This window comes from Lonchura striata, chromosome 28 (genome assembly GCF_046129695.1).
Source record: "Lonchura striata isolate bLonStr1 chromosome 28, bLonStr1.mat, whole genome shotgun sequence".
Classification (NCBI taxonomy): domain Eukaryota; kingdom Metazoa; phylum Chordata; class Aves; order Passeriformes; family Estrildidae; genus Lonchura; species Lonchura striata.
In genome coordinates, this window is record NC_134630.1 from 2692305 (window position 1) to 2705796 (window position 13492).

Below are 13492 nucleotides of genomic sequence, written 5' to 3' on the forward strand. Positions count from 1 at the left end.
GCCCGTATTCACGAAGCCCGACTGCGCCGCTGGCGCGCGGGCGCGCACGGGCGCGGCGCGGCTCCTACGCCGTTGGCGCAGCGCGGGCCGTACGCCGTTGGCGCAGCGGCGGAGGGGAGGCGAGCGGGGCCGGGCCGGGGGCGCCGCCATGGGGGAGCGGCCGCGGGGCAGCGGCGCCGCCGCCCGGCGCTGAGGGACCGCCGAGGTAACGCCGGGGGAGCACCGGGGGACGGCGGGGGCCCTGCGGCCTCGGCTCCGCTCGGCCGGCACCGGGGAGGGGCGGCCGGCCCGGGCGGCGCCGCGGGCGGGGGCGGCGGGGCCGGGGCGGTGGCGGGGGGTTGAGCGGCGGGAGCGGCCCGCGGAGAGGAAGGGTCTGTGGGGGCGCCGGGGGAGGCCCCGGCTCGGCCTGGGGAGGCCGCCGGGTGGCGGGGCTGAGGGGGGCCGGTCTGGGCCGGGGGAGGGTGGGGGGCTGTGGGGGCCAGGCTGGGATCGGGGGCTGGGGGAGGCGTTGGGGTCGGGCTGGGCCGGGATCTGAGGGCCCGGGGTCGCCTCGCCCCGTCCCCTCCCGGCCGTGCCCGGTTCGTGGCCCCGGGGAAGGGGTGCGAGCCCCCCAGGCCGGTGGGCGGCGGGGATGGGGTCGGATGGACCCCGCCGAGTCCCCTCGGCCCGCCCCGGCCTCGCAGGATGCTGGCTCCTTTGTATGTGGCTTTCCTCTCTCCAGAGGCCTTGGGAAGTGTTTATTTGGGGAAAGGACCGTGCTGAACCTGGTATTTAAAACGGCTTTTTTTTCTCCAGCGAAGCGGGTGAGGATGAATGTGAGAAAAGGGAAAAGTGCCCTCCCCCTCCTGCCCCCAGCAGACAGGAGCCGACTCGAGCTGGTCTGAGGTTTGCAAATGAGGAGCAGCTCTGCCGGGCAGGCCCGTGGCTCCTGTGGCTGGCTGGCAGGAGGGAGCTGGGTCTGCATCTCGGGGAACAAACAACGGGAAGTTGTGGGGTTGGTCAGGAAGGTGCCTTTTCTTTTGTGCGCTGGGCAACATGAAGACTTGCCGTGTTTGGTGTGTTTTAAAGTTAAAAAGCAAAGTTTCACAAACCCCTTTTGAGTTGCCATGCTATCAGTCCATTCCAAAGAGTTCGAGTTATCCTGGACCCAGGTTGAAAGGTGTGTAAAACCTTTGGAAGTTGCCTCCTGAACTAATCTGTTTGTTTTCCTTCCACACAACAAGTGGTTGGAGGTGTGGAAGTGCATTCTGAGGAGTGTGTGAGTTCACCTGCCAGCCAGGCTGCCCTGTCAGGCTGCCACACATGGTGTGCCCCCATCTCCCCACGGCCAGCACACAGGTTTAAAAATTGGGCCTTATGTAACAGATTGGAGCAAACGTTTGGTGTTTGCCAGTGGTCTGACAAAAAATTGCTGCAAATTAGGGCAGGAGGCCTCCATGGGGAGCCTTTGCTGTGGCAGGATAGGCTTGGCTGCTGTGAGGAACTTGCCAAAGATTTGTTGGTTTTGTTTTAATTTGGTATGTTGCAGATAGGGACGTTGTTTGGTCAGTGTTTTATCACTCCTGAGCAGCTTTGGGGTGCTGGGAGGGTTGTGTTGCTGACTGGTCCAACACCAGCATGTTCAGGTCTGTTCAGGGAACACGAGATCTGGGGAGCCCCCATATCTGAAGGGGGCTCAGCTCCCTCAGCCTGGAGAGGTGGCTGCCCTCTTGTGCCTTAGGGTTTGATCTCCTCCTCGTTAGCTGACAGCTCTGAGGCCTTATAAATCACTTCAAAATCACTTGTGTGGCTCCTTTGCCAAAGCAGCAGCTGCTCTGCTTTGCCCCTGCATCCTCGGGGTGCAGCTGGTGGTGGTTTGCAGGGCAGACCTGGTGTCCAGCAGCTTTCCCAGGCACACTGGATGGAGCTGCGTGCCCTGCCCTTGCAGCGTGGTGTGTGTGGTGCTCTGGGTGCAGCTCCTGGGCGCAGGGAGCGGGCCCTGGCAGCTCGGCAGCTTCCTGGGCGCCGCTCTCCGGAGCAGCTTCACAGTGGCCCTCGTTTTGTATTCCATGTCAGAGCTCCTGTGCAGCCCGGGTGTTGTCAAAACTGTTAATACGGGAGTGACTCAGCGGATCAATGGGAATGACATGAGGGTTGTGCTCGTGGGCAATCACTGTTTCCTCCCGCCCTGCAGCCCCACTGGGCTGGAAGACACAACGTCTGAGAGCAGCTGCCAATAAACGTCTCTGCTGGACTGGGGCCTGGCTGTGCTCTGGAGCTGTCTCCCCCTGCCCACCCCCTCCCCGTTGTTTTCCTAGCTAGGAGGAGCTGGGATGAGCTCTGCTGGAGGAGCACTCCTGTGCTTGGCTGGTCCCCCCCAGGTTGATCTGGGGCACTGCTGCAAGGCCCAGGCCCTGTGCAAGCCAGGATGGGTAGGAAGCTGTTTATCCCTGCCTCCTGACAGGAACTGCAGCCCCACAGTCACTAAAGACTTGGTGTGAGGGGTGAGGAAGCCTCAGCAGCCCCTGATGTGCTGTGGTGGGGTGTGCAGGAGAGCTGCAGCCTCTGGGTGGGGAGGAGACCCTCCCCTCGCTCTGCAGGGCTGGCACTGTGGGGTTTGGTACCAGAGGGCAGTGGCCTGGTTTGCCCTGTGCTGCTCCTGCTGCAGTTTGAGGTGTCAAACCCTCTTCCCTTGTAGTGCTGCTGAGCAGGGACAGACTTGGGTGCCAACAGGGAGCTTCCTTCGTGTGTTTGCCTCGGCTTTTTGCTGAGAGCCTGTGGGAGCAGCTCTGCCCACAGCCCTGTAATTGGGCTCTGACTGGGCAGACGTGGCTCGTTGTGGGTGCAGTGAGAAGCTGTGAACCTGAGCCTCCTTCCTTGGCCCTGACGTGGTGTGACCTGGAGTCTGCTTCAGTCCAGCTCTACCTGTGAGCTGGGAGGACAGGGAGGGAGAGCAGGTCCCAGCAGCTCTGGGGTTCTGCTGGAGAACAAGTCATCTTCCTGTAGCTGTGTGAATAGATTTGGGGTTTTGTGAGAGGCTGTTTCTACTTCCTGCTGGCAGTTGCTGTCTCTGGTAGATATGTCGCTGTAGAGGAGCAACAGCTTTGGTTGTGAGGGAGGTAAAAAATGATTTTCTGCTGAGGCAGCTGAGTGTGGAGAATCAGGGTCCTCTGTCAGGTTCACGCCAGCTGCCCTCCTCCTCCTGAAGAATTCTAAATTCCTGGCCAGGCTGTAGCCCTGAAGCCCTTCCTGTGGGCAGCCCCTCCCTTGTATGCTACATTGATGCAATATATCTAATAACTGGCTTTGAAAAAGCAGCCTGTGCATCAGGAACTGGAGTGGCAGGACAAGGAGGAATGGCTTCCCCTGGCAGAGGGAGGGTTAGATGGATATTGGGAGGAAATTCCTGGTTGTGGCAGTGGTGAGATGCTAGCACAGATTACCCAGAGCAGCTGTGTTTGCCCTGTCCCTGGAAGTTCCAAGGCCAGGTTGGATAAAAGGAGCACCCTGGTCTAGTGCAAAGCATCCCTGCCCATGGCAGGGGATGGAACTGGATGAGCTCTAGGCTCCCTTCCAACCCAAACCATTCTGCGATTCCACTCTGAAGTCTTCCCCCTGCCTTATCTGTCCTACCCTGTGAGGTTCCTGGGTGACACCCATGGTGCTCAGAGCTGTGGCCCCCTGCTCACAGGCCCCCCAGCCCGGTGGGGGCAGGAGGGAGGGTGGTGCAGTGGCTGTAAAACCACAGGATGTCTCTGCCTTCCGCTCACCACATTCAGAGCATGGCAGCAGCAGATCAGCACCCACCCCAAGCCCTGTGTGGTGTGGGAAATGGCTCTTCAGGTAAGCGGAAACTTCTAGGTAAGGCTTTGCAGCGTGTTTCAAAATGCTACATGGGGCAAGGAGTCTCTGGTTTCATCCACCACCCTCAGTAAGGAGAGTTTGCTCCTGCAGTAGAGGAATTCAATTAGTTCTATAAAGACTTTAAATTGGCTTCTTTGGCTCCAGCGAGATGGTGGATAGGAGTTCAGTGTGTCTCCAGGAGGATCTCCCAGTGCTGTGGTGTCTGAGTTCTGCTGGGAGGTTGGTGGCAGTGGCCTTTCCAAGTGCTGCCCTGCTGACACCTGCCTTCCACTGCATCGGGCCCCTGGAACTTGAAATATTGCAGCAGAATCATCCTCACTCAGAGGAAACACTGGTCTCAAACCCTTGTGGTGACATGAAACCAGGTGCTCTCACAGTCCTGTCTGTGAAAGGCTTGCACTGAGATGGTGACATGGGGGAAGCCCAAATTCCTGCCCAGAGAGGTCCAGCTGATCTGACCCCAGGTTGGGGAAGGGTCCCTGTGCCACAGGCAGCAGAAACACACCCACTGGTGCCTGGGGATCATGCTCTGAACGTGAGCTGGGCTGTGCTGTGTGTTGTTTAGTGTCTGCAGGGCAGGGGTGGCAATAAGTTGGATGTGAGAGTGGGATTTGGGATGAGCCAGGACACTGTTGCCTTGGAAATAAGGTGCTCATTGGCCTCCCAGGGTTCTGGAGACAACTGGAGCCTGGAAGAAAGGAGCGTTAATTTTTGAATCATTCATTTTTACATGTCCACCAAGCAAAGAATTTCCTGTAGCCCTTTGTTACTTAATGTTATGTAATGCTTTTTAATGAGACAGGCCTGGCCTTTGCTTTCCCAGTGGTGAATGAGACGGTTGGCAGGTGATGCACCAGCTTTGTCACCCTGAGAGAGATGTTCTTAAGTTAATAAACAGGGCTTAAGGTTGAGCTTGAACTTGGATTTTGTGCAGCTTTCCTTTGGAAGAGCTTTGCAGCTGAGCAGTTTGTGCAGCAGGAGTGGTGCTGGGAGGGGTGTGGGGGTTCCCTGGGAGCACAGCCAAGTCTCTGGGGGTTTATTAATCTTCCCAGGCTGGGGGCTGCAGAGTCTTGCTAAGAGGGGCTGCTTGGGTGTGGGTGGCTGAACGATGGGCTCAAAAAGGTCAGTGGAAATCTTATTTAAACCCCAACAGAGCTGTGTTTGTGCTACAAAAGCTCCATTTTTGCAGACTCTGTCCTTGCCCAGTGTTTTCAGGTAAAAAAATCCTGCTGCTTTTGAGGTAGCACCGAGGTAGAAACAACAAAGCAAAAACCCCTTTCTCTTATCCTTTTTTTAGCAGGGACTGTTGGCAGTGATGAAGTTTATACTCTGCTTGGTTTCCCTGGTTTGATGTGGGGAGAGGATGGTGCTTTCCAGCAACTTCTGTGCCGTGTGTGTGTGGGCGAGGGGCAAGCTGAGGCTTTTCTGGAATCCCCTCGCCCCCAGCTCTGCCGATGCCTCTCATCCCAAAGGCGATGCTGGTTTGAGTCAAGTCTGGCTTTGGTGCTGCCAAGTACAGGGAATATTAAGGAAGGACTCGGGTGCTGGGAGCTGAGGTGGGATCCATCCCTGTGCTGGAAGGGACTGCTCGGAGCCAGGAGCTGAGGAGCTGCAGTTGGTTCTGGCAGTGCAGGGTCAGTGTGCTGTGGGATGAGGAGGTGTTGGTGCTGACAGGTACAGGCTGGTCTCTGCCTTGAGCCTTGGGAATTCCTGCTCAAACTTGCTGGAGCTCGTCCCTCCATGGGCTTTGGTGGCTGGGGAGGGAATAGGAAGTGCTGGGAGCGTTAACATTTCCTCCAGGGTGACTTTTAAACCCACACTTTTCAGAGAGGTGTCTGCCCCATCAGGAGATCTCACTGAGAGGGTGTCCGAGCCCCTAGCAGATTCCCCACCTTGAAGTACTATCGTAAGTGTCTTGGGAAGGTATTAGAGAGGAATTCCAGCATAGCAGACTGTCAGAACTCTCCATCTCCCACAGCAATGGAGGAAGTTGCCAGGGAGCAGCTCTCCACTGCTGAGTCCCTCTCCTGCCTCCCAGGTCTGCTCAGAGTGGGCAGAGCTGGACAAGGTGCTCCTGGGCTTACAGGGTCCACAGGAGAGCAAAAGGGAAGCTCATTTAACACACCCCATGCTGAATTTAGTAGGATATAACCCTGCAGAACAAACCCTGCGAGTGTGAGTTGGTGTGTACCACATCTGTGCCGTGTAACCTTTCTCAGGCTATCTGCTGAGGTGCTTTCTGGAGAAGCAGTGGGCAGACCCCTGGTGTTGAAGGAGACTCTGGTTTGGGGTGAATTTGGCAGGGACTCTTTGGGACCTGCCTGCAATGAGGGTGATGGAACAGCCCCTCTGCTTAGGCTTGGATCATCAGCAGCATCTGGACATCACAGAGCTGCTCTGGAGTGCAACAAACCTGGCTCTGCAGGGCTCTGGCTGCAGAGTCACGACAGCACCTCTGCTCCCCTGATCCATGTGGAAAGTGCCTCTGATATCCCAGGACCTGAGTGCTGCCAGGCTTCCGATGTACTGACCTCAGTGCAGGTTTCTTTTTCCTCCTCACCCTTCCCTCTCCCTTTTACTGTGCTGCCGTCTCCGAGTGCTCTCTTGCCTTACTGGGATGTTTTCTTACAAGAGCCAGCACGTCTGTCGGGGGCTGGGCTGCGTGCAGAGCAGGAACAGCCTGGAGCATCCTCTGCACGGAGGAGCTGGGCATGGCTGGATGGAGAGGTGGGCACCTTTGGGAATGCTGGTGGTGCAGCCAGAGGCAGAGAGCACAAGGTGTGCAAATGCCCTGGACGGCACTCATGGTTCCCAGCAGGTCTCCTCCAGTGTCTCTCTGAGGATATATAATCACAGACCTGGAAATGAGACTCAGACTGGTCCTGTGCCCAGTGCAGAGGATGCACTGCAGCAGCCTTGGCTGGGTGACAGCAGACACCCGAGGTGTGAGAAAGCACGAGCAGGGACAGTTCCCACTGCTGGTTGTGGTCCTGGCAGGGGGCTTGCAGAGCCTGAAATCTGACTTCTCCCAGGAGAAGAGTGTAACGCTCAGTGCTTTCCTCCTATTTTTGTTCAGAGCCAGGAATCAAAGTCCAGAGCGGTGCTTCTCCAGCCAGAATCATTGAAAGGCACTTGTTGTTGTTTTAGGGCCAATATTTAACTTGTGCCTTCCATGAGGAATGCCTGTTAGACTCCAAATATTTGCCTTAAGGAAGAAGTTTGAGGAAAGAATGTCCAGTGCTGGCGGGGAAGCAGGAGGGATTCAGGAAATGAGTTTAAGTCTGTGCATGTCCAGGTGTGTGTGGCACAGCCTGTGTTCCCTCTGGCACGGCCCTGGCAGGTAGGAGGCAGCTCTGGCTGAGCCGCAGTGTGGAATGGCTGGGAGGAAATGTTTGTGTGCTCCAGCGCTGGAGCACAGGGTGTGTCTGCTCCCTCAGCCCCAGTCCTGCGCTGCCAAGGGGATTTAAAGGCACAGGCTGGGAGCTGCTCTCCACCTGGGGCTGGTGTGGGCAGCTGGGCTGAACTTCCTGATAAAAGCAGCTTATCAGAAAAGAAATGCTCTGCTGGTTTTGCTTTCACTGTGGTCTGTGGTGGCAAGGGTTTATTAGTGGTGAAATCCTCTGCAGTGGATCCTGCTAATGGCAGAATTTCCCATTCCCTGGGCTGGCTTGGTGAGGTGCTCGTGGCTTCTCCTCACCTTTCAGTGGGATCCTGCACCTTTCTGTGTGATCCTTCTTGCAGGGTGTCCCAAACAACCAGGTAAAGCCGGGTCAGTGCTGAGCTTGTCCAGTGTTTCTGGGAGAGCAGCTGAATGGGGCTGTGTGCTGCTGGATGTCAGAATTCAGGTCAGGGTTTGGTGGCATCTCAGGCTGCTTGGGCTGGTTGTGATGTGTGAGGACACAGTGACTGAGGGCAGCCTGATCCTCTTCGCAGTCTCTCTCTGCACACAGGGCAGGTGAGGAATTCTGGGTCTGCTTGGGAAGTTTGGGCTTCCTTAGCTCCATGGTAACCCTCTGCCCTGACTTGTCGTGCTTTGTGCTGTTGCTTGGATGGTTTTGGCTGGGTTTGACTGTTTTACTCCTGGATACAGAGAAAACATGTTTCCTCTTGAAGCCAAATCAAAGGCATGTGAGGCTTTTTGCAAGGGGAAGGCTTTGCCTGGGCTCTGTGGCCAGAGCTCAGCACAGCTCTGAAAGGTTGGGAACTTCTTCATGCCAGTGTGGCAAAGGGCTTGCAAGCAGCCCTTGGGCCCAGCCTGAAGCTGTGCTAAGGAGAGCCAAGCCCAGCCAGAGCATGGCTCTAGCTCTTAGTCACAGCTTTGGTGCTGGGGAAGCAAAGAGGAGTGAGAGCCCTATCCAACTTGGAGGATAGTGGGATACTGGGCAGCTGTGGGAAGTCTTGGTCTCTTTCCATAATGAGAGTTGATGGGTTTAGGCCCACAAATTGGCCGCCTAAGGAATGAGGGAGCTAGGGTAGCTGTATCCTGTCTGCAGGGGTTGAGAGAGGTAATGTAGACTCAAAAAAAAAAAAAAAAAAAAGCAGAATTTGGGGTTTGGGTGGAAGTATGTACTAGAGAAGGGTGAACGTGTGTTGGCTGGGATTTCTGGGACAAACCAGAGAAGTGAGAGCCCAGAAATGAGGGAGAAAGGACAGTCTGTTCATGCAAATAATGTTCCAGGTATTAATAGCAGCAAGATGAAATGGGTCCTCCTGGGGGTGTATCCTATATATTCCTTCATTGGAACGATCCCTCTGATTGTATAGATTAAGCCCTTTGTGTGTAGGGTTGAAAGAAGCAGGTAAGGGGAAGGGAGGAACCAGCAAGGTTGCACTGGATGTAGCTGTCTGAGAGAGCCTTTGGGATGAACCCCTTGAAAGATTTCTTTCCCAGTGCACAGCACCACCTCTTCAGCTGCAATCAGTCCTGTGCTCTTCCTGTTTCAGTCCTGGCCTTCTCATCCCCTGCAAAATACACAGGTGGGGGGTGAGGGAAGATGAGAAAAAAACCTTTGGAATGTGCCTTTCTGCTGTGGAGGTTGGTGCAAACCAGACCAAATCCTTAATCCACAAAGCTGTCCTAATGCTTAATAAAGGGTTGTGAGGCTGATCCTCTGTGTGAGGGATGGAGGAGTGAAAAGAACCTGCACAGCCTGTGGTGTGACCAGCAATGGCATGTCCGTCTTTGGACCCTGTTTTGAAATGTATCCCTCCCTGCAAGCCAGCAGACCGGGGTGCTTGCTGGGCCTTAGGAATTTGTCCCAGTTAGTCTCCAGTAATCTGGGAATCTCTGTTCTCTATCCTCTTTTTTTTCTCTGAGATCACAGATACTTCCATGCTCATCTGTGAAATAAGGAGGTCACTTCCATACCTTTGAGAGGTTGCAAGGAGAGCTGTAATGGATTGAGGTGCTGATGGTCCTGTAGTAGAGCGGGTGGGAGGATGAACGCCTCGTGGATCACTCACTGCTTCCCTGAAGATGCTGCTGGCTCTTGCAGGGAAGCTGATGGATGTTGTCATGCCACAGAGCATCCCTCTGCCCCAGTTATTCCCCAGGAAAGATTAATTGCATGATGCTACTCTTTCTTCCTCGTGGTCTGGGCTGTGGGTCCTGCCTGTGGCCCTGGAATGCTGTCCCTGCTGGGTGATTGTCCCTGCTGGGGAGCAGAGCTGGGAGCCAGGGCAGCAGCAAGTCAGCTCCTGCTCCTCTGCAGCAGGGAAGTGGTTTTGGTGTCTCAGCACACAGAATTTGACAGTTCTTTGGGGAGAGGTTTCCCATTCATCCCCACTGGATGCTTACCCTTCCCTTCCCCTCTTGTGCCCCCTAAATCTGTATGGTTTGGCAATCATTTGTGGGGAAATGTGTAGGGCTTGGAGCAGTCTCAGGAAGAAAGCAGTGGGAAAAATGTGGGACAGCTCAGCTTGGCAGAGCTGCAGCTCTGCCACCCAGAAATGGAAACAGCCCTTGTCACCAGTGGGAATGACATCCCTTCCGCCCACCCTGCTCTGGGACTCTCCAGGACAAGGGACCTGCTCTGGAGCAAAGGGACTGGGACAGAGCTGAGCTGGTGGTGCTCCCCCTTTCTGTGTGCCTTAGGAGAGGTGGGGAAGTTGTGATTAACTGTAGTTTGCTGATTGAAGGGATAACTGGATCCAGGCATCTTTTTTTTTTTTCCTGTCTTGCCTTGCAAAAGGCCACCCCAGATCTGCCAGTGCAGCTGCTTCCTAACCTGGTTCTGTCAAGAGGATATGGGTTAAGGGAAAAAAAAAATCCTACAATTAAAAGTGTTTCTGCCAACCCAGATCCTGCTGACAGAAAAGGGGTTGGGAGTGCTACGCATGACAGGAGGCCGAGCAGATCTGTGCAGAGTGACAGTCCCCAGATGGCTGAGGAGCAGGGAACCCTGCTGGCACACACAGCTCAGGCCTTTGGCAGCCAGGCTGGAATTGTTCCGAATCCATTGAGTTGGACTCTTTGTGGGTCTGTTTCCCCCTTGAAAACTGTAGCTGGTGTGTGCATGGCTCATTAAAAACAGCTTCCAGAGTACTCAGCTCGCCCCTTGCCCCCATTCCTTGTGGGATGAGTAGCTATCCCACATCTTGGAGGTGGGAGATGAAACTGTGGTTTTCATTCCTCCAGTGCTGCGTGTTGTCTTTGCCTCTTCCTCCCCTGGTCCCAGGCAGGGCTGCTGCTTGAGGTACTGGGCAAACCTGTGTCACAGCTCTTGCCCATGGGAAGTGATCACAGAATCCCAGAATCATTTAGGCTGGAAAAGACCCCCAAGATCGAATCCAGCCTATGACCGATCCCCACATTGTCACTCAGCCCAGAGCACTGAGTGCCATGTCCAGTCTTTCCTCAAACACCATCTCCCTGACAGCCCCTTGCAATGTTTAACAACTCTTTTTAAGAAGAAATTCCTCCTGATATCCAGCCTGTTTTGATGAAGGTGACAGGTTCTCTGGTTTCTCAAAGCCACCCAGGTGAGCTTTGGCTCTTCTGTCAGGAGTTGGTTGCTTTGCCACACAGCATTCCTAGCTCCTCACTGGGGCTGCTTGGAGCTGCTAGACTGATGGGTGGCACCTTCTTCTGGCTGAGCTTTTGGATGCTCCCAGTGCCTCCCTGGCTCTTCACTTGGTTCTCTGGAGGGCACAGAACAGCTCACCCTCCCAGGCTGTTGCATGGGGTGTCCCTCCTTTCCCACACCTCTGTGGTGACAGCCCTGGCGTGGCAGAGCTGGGTGGTGTCCATCTATCCCCTGGCAGGAGGACAGACACTCTGAAGAGGTTGCCTGGGGTGGCACAGATCAGGAGAAGGAGGAGGAGGGAATTGCTGGCTGCAGGTTATCTGTTCCGTCCACCTCCTGGAAATGTGAACCAGGAAACAAATCTGAAACCAATCTGGCAATCTCCAGGTCAGGCCTCTGACCCACTCCTGGGGACATGCCGGGTCACTGCCCTGTGCCAGCTCACCACTGTGTGCCAGGTTACTGCCCTGCCTGGAGCAGACACCTGTGGTCAGGGCCACCATCCCTGCAGCTGGCCTTAGAGGGCACAGCAGCCTTTGGAAACTGGGCTTTTCTGCCTCTTCTGCTACTGCTTTCTGTGTGACATGTGACAGTGTTGTGCCTCAGTTCCCTCTACTGTAATGACACTTCTTGGTGACCTACTCTGAGCCAGCTGTTACAAGGAGCAGCATAAGAGCTGGGGGAGCTTTGGTCTGGAAAGCCCCTGGAGCCTGTGAGGAGGGACATCGGAAAGATAAGATGGCTAATGCTGCTGCTTGGATTGTTTCCCAGCCTGCTGGGAGAGAAGGAGGTGTGTGTCCAGCCCCAGGAGCCATATGGTGTGGATGCCAACACAGGAGAGCAAATGGGGTCTCTTCTGGCATGTCCCACCTTGTGTATCATGTAAAGAATTTGCAATGGCAGCATCCACACCTGATGTCATCTGCTCTCCCTGGTGGCCTGGACTCTCCAGGAGCAAGAGGGGGTTTTCTCATGCATGGCTGCTTAGAAAGCTGTGGTTCAGATATGACCAGGCAATCTGCTGTGGCCATGCAGCAGCTGGGCAGTGGGGATGTCCTGCCCTCCAGAGATGGTGGTTTCCAGAAGAGTGAACGTCACCTGTGTCCCTGGCACAGAAATTGTGAGGCTGGTGCACTGTGCTGATTGTATCCCTCAGATTCCTTGTCTCGCCTGGTGTGTTGGAATTCCCCTCCTCCCTGTGCCTTGCACACAAGGATGCTGTGCAGACAGAGTGGAGGGAGTGGTTTTGCTCATTCTGTGCTCATTAGAGGCTGCAGGGAAGGGAAATGGAACCACTTCTAGCTCTGCTAAATTTTGATTTCCCACTCCCTGGAAGCTGGGAGCGAGCTGGGATACCCTGAGCTGCTCAGTGGTGTTCAGCCTTTTGTGCTGTGGGGAGGCCTGTGGTGTGAGTCAGGGCAGCAGTCTGTTCCCTTGGCCTGCTCCTGAGGTTATTTAGGAGCTGATCCAAGGCTGTGAGGGGGAACAAGTCCCGAGTGTGTCACTGTGGTGTCCCACTCCATGGAGAGGAGAGTGCCAGGCTTACCTGTGCTGGTTTTCAGTTGAGTTCCTCTGTGGGGAGGAAATCTTTTCCAGGTGAATGAAAGGTTTTCAGACCCAGCTTAAGCTTGGAGGAGGAAGGGAAGGGAGACACATGCATCCAGAAATTTGCTTTAGTTATGGGAGAGGTGTTGGGAAATGTCTCTTATACTTCGGAGAACAAATGTTGATCCTGTCACCCTGCCTTCCACTGATCTTTTGCAATGCCAGAAGGAGCACATACAGATTTGAGGCTGTGGGATCTCTGAGGACATCCTTGAATGGGTCATATTCTTCCTCTGCTCTTGCATGTCTCCCACCAGTTGACAGTGCTTGGGTGGCCCATCTCCCGTGTCCTCCCTGCTGCTGCTCCTGGCCCGTGGGATGCTGGCGTGGTTCCCACTCTGGAAGCAGAGCTGTCCCACGAGGAGCTCTCCACGGTGTGTGGGGGACATCCCACCCCACCATGTGCTCAGACCCTCTGACTCACACATGCCAAAACGGCTGTGGAGGCTCCTCTGGAGGCTTATCCTGCTGTGACAAGGTTGGATCATCCCGTGGGCAGTGTCCCCCTCCAGAGATGCCACAACACCAGCAGGGTGGCTCCCAGAGGAGAGGGGTGGCTGGGAGGCAGGGCTGGCTGGGGAGAGCAGTGCTTCTCCAGAGAGTCCATGGGACAGAGAAGGCCATACCTCACGGTGTTTGGGGCTGCAGGAGTCCCCTTCCTCACTGTCTGAGAGCTGCTCTCAGCTTTCCCATGCATGGGAGTTGATAAAGGAGCTGATAAAGCTGTGTCAGCAGGGAGCTGTTGTGTCATGGACTGCTGCAGTGATGGCTGAGGGTCCAGGGATGCCTGCCACAGGTAGGGACTCGTCTGTAGCTTGTGGCAAGGGGTGACAATGGCCCTGCAGCCCCTCCTGGGGCATTCTCTTCTGTGTGAATGGCTGCTGTCATGTCCTGCCTCAGTTTCTGTCCCCAGGGGCCTGTGGTTGCATAAAGGAGGAACCTTTTGCTGTCAGCCTTCTCAGTGGGTTGTAGTGGAGAGTGTGGATCCTGCTGCTTTCAGTGCAGTGGAGAGAAGCAAT

General features: G+C 55.4%; 1 protein-coding gene across 2 annotated transcripts in view; it reads left to right on the top strand.

Moving 5' to 3' along the window:
• Positions 1-133: 133 nt before the first annotated feature.
• The window catches only part of CSNK1G2 (casein kinase 1 gamma 2), a 41336-nt gene continuing 27977 nt past the window's right edge, over positions 134-13492 (top strand). For both annotated transcript variants that reach the window (XM_021528248.3, XM_021528249.3), the window contains exon 1: positions 134-205. The gene's annotated coding sequence lies outside the window, so the exon portion shown is untranslated. The remainder of the gene's footprint in view (positions 206-13492) is intronic.